The sequence below is a fragment of the Chinchilla lanigera genome, unplaced genomic scaffold (genome assembly GCF_000276665.1).
Source record: "Chinchilla lanigera isolate Chin_1 unplaced genomic scaffold, ChiLan1.0 scaffold00016, whole genome shotgun sequence".
Classification (NCBI taxonomy): Eukaryota; Metazoa; Chordata; class Mammalia; order Rodentia; family Chinchillidae; genus Chinchilla; species Chinchilla lanigera.
Window position 1 is genome coordinate 14,523,282 of NW_004955417.1, and position 8,983 is coordinate 14,532,264.

The window sequence follows — 8,983 nt, forward strand, 5'->3', positions numbered from 1 at the left end:
TAACAGGAAAAGTACTTACTATTCAGTGGAGCTTTAGGTACCATTGTTAGGTGAACTCTGAATGTTGAAAGCATTTTGTGGATGCTCAGCCAAAATTCCACATTTTTGCATCTTCCAATGATTGGTCCCAATTCTGCCCTCTACTTTTGTACACTGTAAACTTGGGGAAAGAGGAGGATAATTTCTCTTGTATAAACAGATGAGATATTCGTGTTGAACTTTGTAAAAGTTTTTGAATTGTTAGGGAATGGTGTCACTATACTACCAAGTTCTAGAAAAATAGGTTGCTTATTCCTTCTTTATTTAGATTCTAGACTAGGAAGTTTTTATCCCTTTCATCCACTAGGACAGTGAATTTAATAAATTTTTAGTCTTCCTGGGAGACCTGCCAACAGTTACCAACAAATCAACATTAGCACACCTCATGGGAGGAGAGAGGAGGAATTAGAAGCTCATCATTTTATTTCCTCCTTTAGTGGTGTGTTAGGAGGGAGGATTAACTGGTTTGAGCAGAAGCCTTACTGTGTATGAATCTCTTAAATCCTTGGCCCAGATTAGTTGAATGATCCTCATGTCCAGCCAGAGGTTGTCAAGAGGACTTGTATCACACTGGTTTGCCTAATAACTACTCTGAATGCAACTGCCTCCACCTCTGATGAGGAGGTTCTATTGTTCTACTCCCGCAGGTTCTAACATGCTATATATCCATCTTGACTCCAAAAAGGCCTGAATTACATGATAGTATATCAAGCTGCCAAAAGTCACAGCTTCTTTATTAAAAAAAATAAAAGAAAAGAATCATTACAGATCATGCAGCAGGACTGTTAGCATCTACACCTGGCTGGCCCTGGTTTGGTATATCCTCATCTATTTATTCATCCAAATAACTTCCCAAAAAAAGTAAGAAAAAAACAATGAGTCACCCTGGTACCAAGCTTGAGATCATGTATATCAGCTTTGATCACATGCTCTGAGGTTTGGAAAATGAATTACTGTAAACTGAGTGTCATCTTCTGCTCTTCCCTGGAAACACTTTTCTTAAATGTTGCTTTTGATCATATTTTTAAGATGTAATTAAGGATTCCTTTTCCCTAGTCATGTTTTCTCTCTTGAACTAAAGCCTTATGGAAGCAATCCAATAGAATTATACAGCTATGGTTCCACTCACAGGAGCTCTTGGTAATGATTAAGGGTGCCTGGAGAAAAGAATATAGAAGAGGTGTTTCCCTGGTGGATGTGTCAACAGGGGGGTGTTTTATATCCTTCTGCACCCTTGGGTAGTATGAGGAACCCTATGACATATCTGTAACCAGAAAGTTCCTGTGATGGAATTTATTTTTTTGCCAATATTTTTCATTCAATAGCCATTCAAGAACTATTGAGTGTCTCTGTGTTCTACACTGTATTAATCTGAGATAAACAAGGAAAAAGAAACACATGAACATATGAATAAAGAAATAAAATATGTTAAGATCCAAGTATGTGGGGGTTTGCATGGAAGCATGTAGACATTTCTCCTGTCAGTGAAGGAGGAAGGGAAAAATTGAGATTATTCACTTTAGAAGGTGAATGTTACATCAGTTGGTGACAGAGCGTTTAAATGACTTTCTCCAATAGAAGTGTGCTGTCCTGTTAATTATCAGATCATAATGGCAAATGACATAATCCATGACACAAAATTCTCCTTAGACACTTTGAGGAAAATGATTTTGTCATCAATTACATCTAAAACTTCACCATGTACATTTACAATGCATGTCTTTGAAGAGACTAGTAGTAAAGAAACCCGATTAATAAAGAATAACCCAGCATTTCCCATACTGCCCTGGCCATAACTCCTGCTTTACTGAGAGACCCATTAAAATTCTGACAGATGTTATTAAAATTCTTAACCCAAAGAGGGTAATTTCCTATCAAAAACAGATGCTGTGGGTCAATGAAATAAATTCTAACAGTACATTTTAACTTTTCCATGTTTCACAGATTCAGGTAGCTGTTACCATAAAATGACTAAAGGAAATGTCTTTTGTAAGGAATTGTGGTGCTAGGGATCAAATCCCAGGCCTTGAGCCTGCTAGACTAGCGCTTTACCATGGAGTTGTGCTCCCAGTCCTTGTAGATGACTTTTAGAATGGCCAAAATAGGTCAGGATTTGGAGTCTGGCTTACTGAAGCTCTGTGACTCGTTCTCAAAACACCTGCATAGGATCCTCATCTTGGAGGTGAATGGACTGAAGCCGTAGGGCAGAATATGTCTCTACAGTCCTTGAAAAAATATGAAGAAAAAAATGAAAGAACTGCCATTATGAATTGTACAAAGCCATGATCAAAAGTTTCTATACTTTGAAATACCTAATCATATTACAGGATTAAAACACATGAGTGAACACTAACCAATAATTTATTCATTTCCATATCTATGTAAATCTTTTAACTTTGATAACATAAGTATTGTGGGCTTTTTTTTCTTGATTATGCTGACATTCTTTTGCCTTCGGTCTGCTAGGTTCCTTTTGTTATACTGTCATCTTGTACTTGGACTATTGTCAGTTTCTGCTTTTATTTTCAGGGTGATTTTTGAATAGAAAACCTAAAAATCATGAAAGATTTTTAAAAGTTCATACAAGATATCTTATATGTCTAGGAATAATGTAGTGTGTAACCCGTATATACTGTTAAGTTTATTTGGAGTTCTAATAAGGCCTTCCTGTTGAGGTCAAAGAGTCATCCCTGAAAAGAGCAGGTTCTCACATAGGTAGTAGAATTCTGGAAGATGGGTCTTGGACTTGAATGAGAACTTCTGATGCCTTCTGGAACAAACACTCCCCTTGGACTTCAAGGTAGACAGATTATTTGAAGCTACTCCCTGGTGGTATGGGAAACGTAGCTTCTTTCAGCAGCTAGGCATGAAGGAAGTACCTTCATGTGTAGAAAATCTTAAATTGAAGGGGTAAATTTTCAGATTAGCTTATGTTGCTCTATGTGTACATCATGTACAGACCTTTAGTAAAGGTTTATTAATGTATTTTATATTTAGTTCTCAGTTGTGTGCTGACAATATTAGGTGTGAATTTGGAGTCTATGTTTGGGCCAAAGGGCTAACAAAGAGATGGTAGCAGTCAAATTAACATAATGATATATAGATCTAGAAATCCATCTTCAGGATATATTCCCAACGGAAGAAAAATCACTACCTGGTAAAGATATCTGCACTCCCATGTTCATTGTAGCATTATTGGGGTTAAGGATGTAGCTCAGTGGTAGAGCACTTGCCCAGTACCACAAAACAGAACAAAAACAAAATATTGTAGTGTTATTCACAATAGCCAAGATATGGAAATGAGCTAGATGTCTACCCATATGTAGATAAATAAGGAAATTGTGAAACATCTTCCATTATGTAATATGTTAAAATGATATCATATTCCGTTTGATGGAGTATTATTCAACCTTCAAAAGAAGAGGAGCCTGCCATTTGCACAGCGGATAGACCTAGAAGACATTACGCAAAGTGAAATAAGTCAGACACAGAAATAAAAATATTGCAAACATTGCATCATCTCACTGATATGTGGAATTTTTTTAAAAGGTCAAATATACAGAGAAAGCAAAACTGTTGTTACCAGGTTGGAGTGGGGGGGGCAGAGAAAATGGGGAGATGCAGGTCAAAGGATACAAAGTAACAATACATAGAATGAACAAGTTTAAAGATCTTAAGTGCATCATGAAGAGTATAGTTAATAATAATACCCTGTTGTCAGAATTTTTGCTAAATGTATAGACTATAGCTGCTTATGCAAAGGAGAAAAAATGGGTAACTATGTAAAAAGATCTGTATGTTCATTTGCTCCACTATGGTAAATATATACATACTATATATCACACATATACCTTATAACATCATATTGTATATCTCAAATGTACACAATAAAATTTACTTTTAAAAAACAATCACATGTAGTTAGGTCATTATTAAGACTAACAACAACCCTTTTGCATTCTGTGATGCGAATTTTATATATGTTATCTATGTCAACTTATCCAATCTTCACAGCAATCCTCAGAGGTAAGTTCTATTAATCCCATTTTGTAGATGAGGAACAGAGAAATCAAGTATTGGCATGTATCACATAGTTACTAGCAGATGAGATTTGCACCTAAGTCTCACTTGACTACAGTCACCAAACATACTCTAGTCAAGTTACTTAACTTTCCAGAATTTTAAGTTTTTCTGTTTGAAATGATCTACCTTCTAGCATTGCTGGATTCTAGAGGTAGTGATGAATAATGCATATAAAAACCTTAGGGCATGGGGGTGTAGCTCAGTGGTAGAGCATGTGCTTAGCATGCTCAGAGCTCTGGGTTCAATCCCCAACATGAACTGGGTAGTGGTATGTAGTGGAAGGGAGACCGAGTCATTGACTAGAAGATGGTAGATATCCCCCCAAGTGGTGTTTGTCTTATGTTTTCCTTCTGCCTTTATGAAATTCCTTCTTAGTGTCCTTCAGTGGTTTGTTTGTCTCTGAGGACCCATTAGGTTCGTATTCCCAAAATTCATTCTTTGACACTTCTTGAGTGACTTTGTCCAAAACTAGAGATTTGGCTACTGAATCTTTGGCTTAGGTCACTGCTGAACTTGACCTTCATCTAGCATCTCTGCCTGGATGTCTCACAGACACATCAAGCTCACAGTGTTCAAGACCAGACACATCATCTTCCTGTTCCAACCCCAACTTCTCTTTCAGTAAGTGGCACCATTGTATCTCCAGATGCCTAAGCCAGACACCTGGGAATCTTTCTGTGCTCCTCATTCTCACTCATCCCCCACACTCAATTAATCATCAAGCTCTCTCAAGCCTCCCTTTTCATTATCTCTTGTATCAGTCCCTCCCTCTCTTCCTGCCCCCTCTCAATTTCATTTCCACAGCCACTATCTGTGCCCAAATTCAGACTCATCACTTCTATCAGTCATCAATGCAATAGTCTCCTAACTGGTTTTCCTACAATCAGTCCAACTCTACTACCTGTCCTTAGTATTACTGTCAAAATGATCTTTCAAGTCATCTACCATGTGGTTCCCACTTAAAATCTTTTAAGAACTTCTCATAGCTTAACGTTCAAATCCACCACACAGGGCTGGGGATTTAGCTCAGAGGCACAGCGCCTGCCTGGCAAGATTAGGTCGTGAGTTCAATTCCTGATACTGGAAAAAACAACAACAACAAAAAAAACAAAACAAAACAAATCCACTACACAAGGCCTTTCAAGATGCAGTCCTTTTTGGCTTTTTTAGCTGTCCTGCCCACTAGTTGTTCATTTGTCTTTGCTTTAAAGGGTCACTTGGACTTCTCCAAAGGAAACTATTTGTAGCCTTGGACCTTTCCAAATGTCCTTGGATGCCCACCCAGCCCCTTCCCACCTGCCCACTCTCAACTCTTTCCTTAAAGCTCAGCTCAACAGTTACTCATTTAGAGGGCTTCTTCTTGAGCCCAACTGGTGTTTCTTCTTAATGCTTCTATTGACACGCATGTAGAGCTATGTAACAGTGTTTCTCATACCACCCATTTCTCTCATTTGTTTCTATGCTGGACTCCAAAGTTTATTCCATATAATATGACGTATAGTGTCCCTAGCACTTAATACTGACTACCTGTTTCATAGTAGATGCAGATTGCTGGTTAGTAAAGAAGTGAATTCAGACGTGGAGTTTTTCACCTTTGCCTAGGTCCTGTGTAATTTAAGATGAAAGAAAGGCAGGGCTTTGAGTTAAGGTGGCAGCTTTGATGGAGATTCCTTAAGCCTCATTTCTCTCTCCCCAGTTCTTCTTGTCCACTTTATATATGCCCAGGCTCCACCTTTCACCCTAGGAGAATTAACACAGCTGCTTTTAGACACACTATGGAACAAACAATTAAAAACAGAAAATTCCATCTGGCAACCTCAGAAGCTGGAGTGTACCTAGGACCCACCAAGTGAATCACATCCTGCCCTCTGCACATCTGAGCTTCCAGTTCTAAAGTAGACATTCAGAGGCTGAGGTTTAAAGGGTCCCTTGCATTTTGCTTTCACTGAGGAAATCTAATGTCTCCGTTGCATTAATTGATTTATTCCTTTTCTCTTTTCATTTCTTTCTTTCTTTTTTTTTTGCAGTACTGGAGATCGAACTCACGACCTTGCGCTTGCCAGGCAGGTGCTTATGCCACTGAGCTATATCCCCAACCCTCCATTTTTATTTCTATTTCCAGAGTTTTCTGAATGTTTTCTTCTTTTTAAGCTATTTCCCATCTCTTTCTGTAAATCTTATAAAAATAAAAAGGAAAAAAAAAAGAAAATAGGTAAATTCAAAAGTTAGTTTTTTTTTTTTTAAGCCTCCTGTGGGGAGAGTATCTGAATTGAAAAAGACCTTAGGAATCATACAGTTTATTCAACAACGTCAGTAGCTGCTGAAACAAACAAACAAAAACAACGAGGGAAAGAGGTTAGGGACTTAGGTAAAAGTACTTAATCAGCAGAGAGCAAGAGTTATCATTTTGGCCCTTAGTATCCCCAAGTTCTAGTCCTTACAATGATTTTCTTGGAAACTATATACCAACAGCTAATACAGGTGCATTGTCTACACGAGCTCAGATAATCGGGAAAAATACACTCATCATATCTGATGTTTATTATATGTAATTTAAATCTATCAATCTATCTGTCCGTCTGTCCCTCTGTCTGATTAACACACTAACAGCAAAAAGCGGTCGCATAGTCGAGTCTCAAGACTCCTATGTCTCTCCTTGAATTTTGCCCCCGGAAGAGCAGCAAAAGTTGCAGAAGAACCCCAGGCTCATGGACATGTGAGCCGCTGAGCCCTTTCTCCAAGAACGAATTGGCGCCGCAAGGATGCGGGCAGCAGCCGGACTGATCTACCCCTAGAGGCGCCCTTCCCTGGTGCCTTGCGCGTTACAGCCCCCGGGCACAGGCTAGTAGTAATGTGCAGAGAGCTGGGCGGGCGCTCACCGCCCAGGTGCCTGCACACATCTTTAGAGTCACAGATGCAGGCCCTGGAAGGGGCTCTGGACGCAAGGCTGGCAGACCTGGGCTTTTGCCAGCGTCCTGCAGTCCTGGCCTGGCCGACACAGATGCTGCTCGCGACCCACAGCCGCGGCCTGGCCGGGTGCCCACCCTTGAACTTCAGGAGAACGTATAGTCTGGCCTTACAACTCAGCATTCCACTCGGCCGAAGTTGGAAACCTTCGTGGTGAGATCTTTTGGAGGGTTTGCTGGATATTGATGCAATGTCCTTGAACGCCAAGAGTGTTTCGCATTGTGGTTTAATGAATGAATTAATTTTTGAGACAGGGTCTCGCTGTGCGGTTCAGGCTGATCTTGAACTCACTACGTAGTCCAGATTGCTATGGGACACATGGTGATCCTCCTGCCTCAGCCTCCTGGGATTACCCTCCTCAGTGCTGGGATTACCGGCATGCGTCACCACGCCGGGCTCTGCACTGTGCTTTAAAAAGGTAAAATTAACCCTATTTCCGGGGCATCATTTATTTCCATAAAAACTAAGAAATAGATTAGAAGACAGTAAGCAAGCAAACAGATTTAAGCAGAGTGTGCCCGCGGGTTGAGAGCGAAAGGATGAGAAAGGGGAGAAGTGGAGGGGAGAGGAGGAGAAGGGAGGAGGTTGGAGGAGTAGAGAGGGAAGGAAAGGTGGTGGGGAGGTGGGCCAGCGTGGAGGGTGAGGGAGTGGCCTCTCCCCGCAGGCCTCCTTGGAGAGGCGATGTCCCCAGCCCCCGCACCCCGGGCCGGGAGAGCCGCCCGCTCCGCGCTCCGCATCGTCCTCGACGTCCCTTCCGCACGCCGTGCCCAGCGCAGCCGGCGCGTCCCGGGCTCCCTTGGGGTCCGCTCGGCTCAGGGGAGGAGGCTCCCCGAGACTGGACCCAACCTGCGGACTGCGGGACCCAGGAGCAGCTCTCTCCGCGGTCCGCGACACTCAGTCTGGCTGCTGGCGGTTGGCGGTGCACCGAGGGATTCGAAAGGCTGCCCTGCGGCGGTGCCCGGGGTCGCGGGAGCGGAGAGCGGGCGTGGACGGGGAGGGCAGTGTCGCCGCGCCGGTGGGGCCCGGGCTGCGGGCCTGTCGCGGGTGGGCGCGGTCCAGGCCACTCGGAAGCCGCCGCACCCGGGTGCGTAACGAGGTGCGCGCGAGGGCGGAGGCTCCGCTCGCCCTCCAGGTGCCCGGGGGCGCGGGCGTGGCGCCGGGTGGCAGTGCCCGGGGATCGGGTACCCCCCTTCCGCGGCCCGCGCTCGCCCTGCCGCACCTCCACCGCGGAGGACGCGAGCGCTGCGGGTTCAGGGAGCCAGCCCAGCCCGCCCGGCGCCTTTGGGACCGGCAGGAGGCGCTGCGCGGACGAATTTTTTAAAAAGAAAGATTTTTTTTCTTTTTTCTTTTTTTAGGGGATGCGTTTCCGCAGCTGCCAAAGGACCCTCACTACCCCCAGTTGAGAGACCCGGTTCAGACCTGCGAGTCACTGGGATCATCACTCCTTCCTCTAAAAAACAGACGTGTTTTGGGATATTCAGATGAAATGACAGCAAAAGAACGAGAAGCAGAATCTGAACATTTCAGATTTGCTTATCTATCGATTTAAAGGGAAATTGTACGGCAGAAGTTTTATTCGTGACTATCTAGTGAAGGACTCGCCTATTACTGCTATTCGTTAAAGATTCCGAGGCTATTTATCAATAATGTTATTTATTTATTTATTTATTTATTGCAGTACTGGGGATTGAACCCGGGTCACTCTACTGCTGAACTACATCCTCAGTCCTATTTATTTATCCTGAAACAGAATCTTGCTAAATTGCCAAGGCTGCTGGCCCCGAATTTAGGATCCTCCTGCCTCGGCCTTCCGATAGCTGGGATTGCAGGCGTGTGTCCCCTGTCTAGTTCAGTACTGCTTTGTAAGGTTTGAGAAAGATCTTTCTGTAAGGTC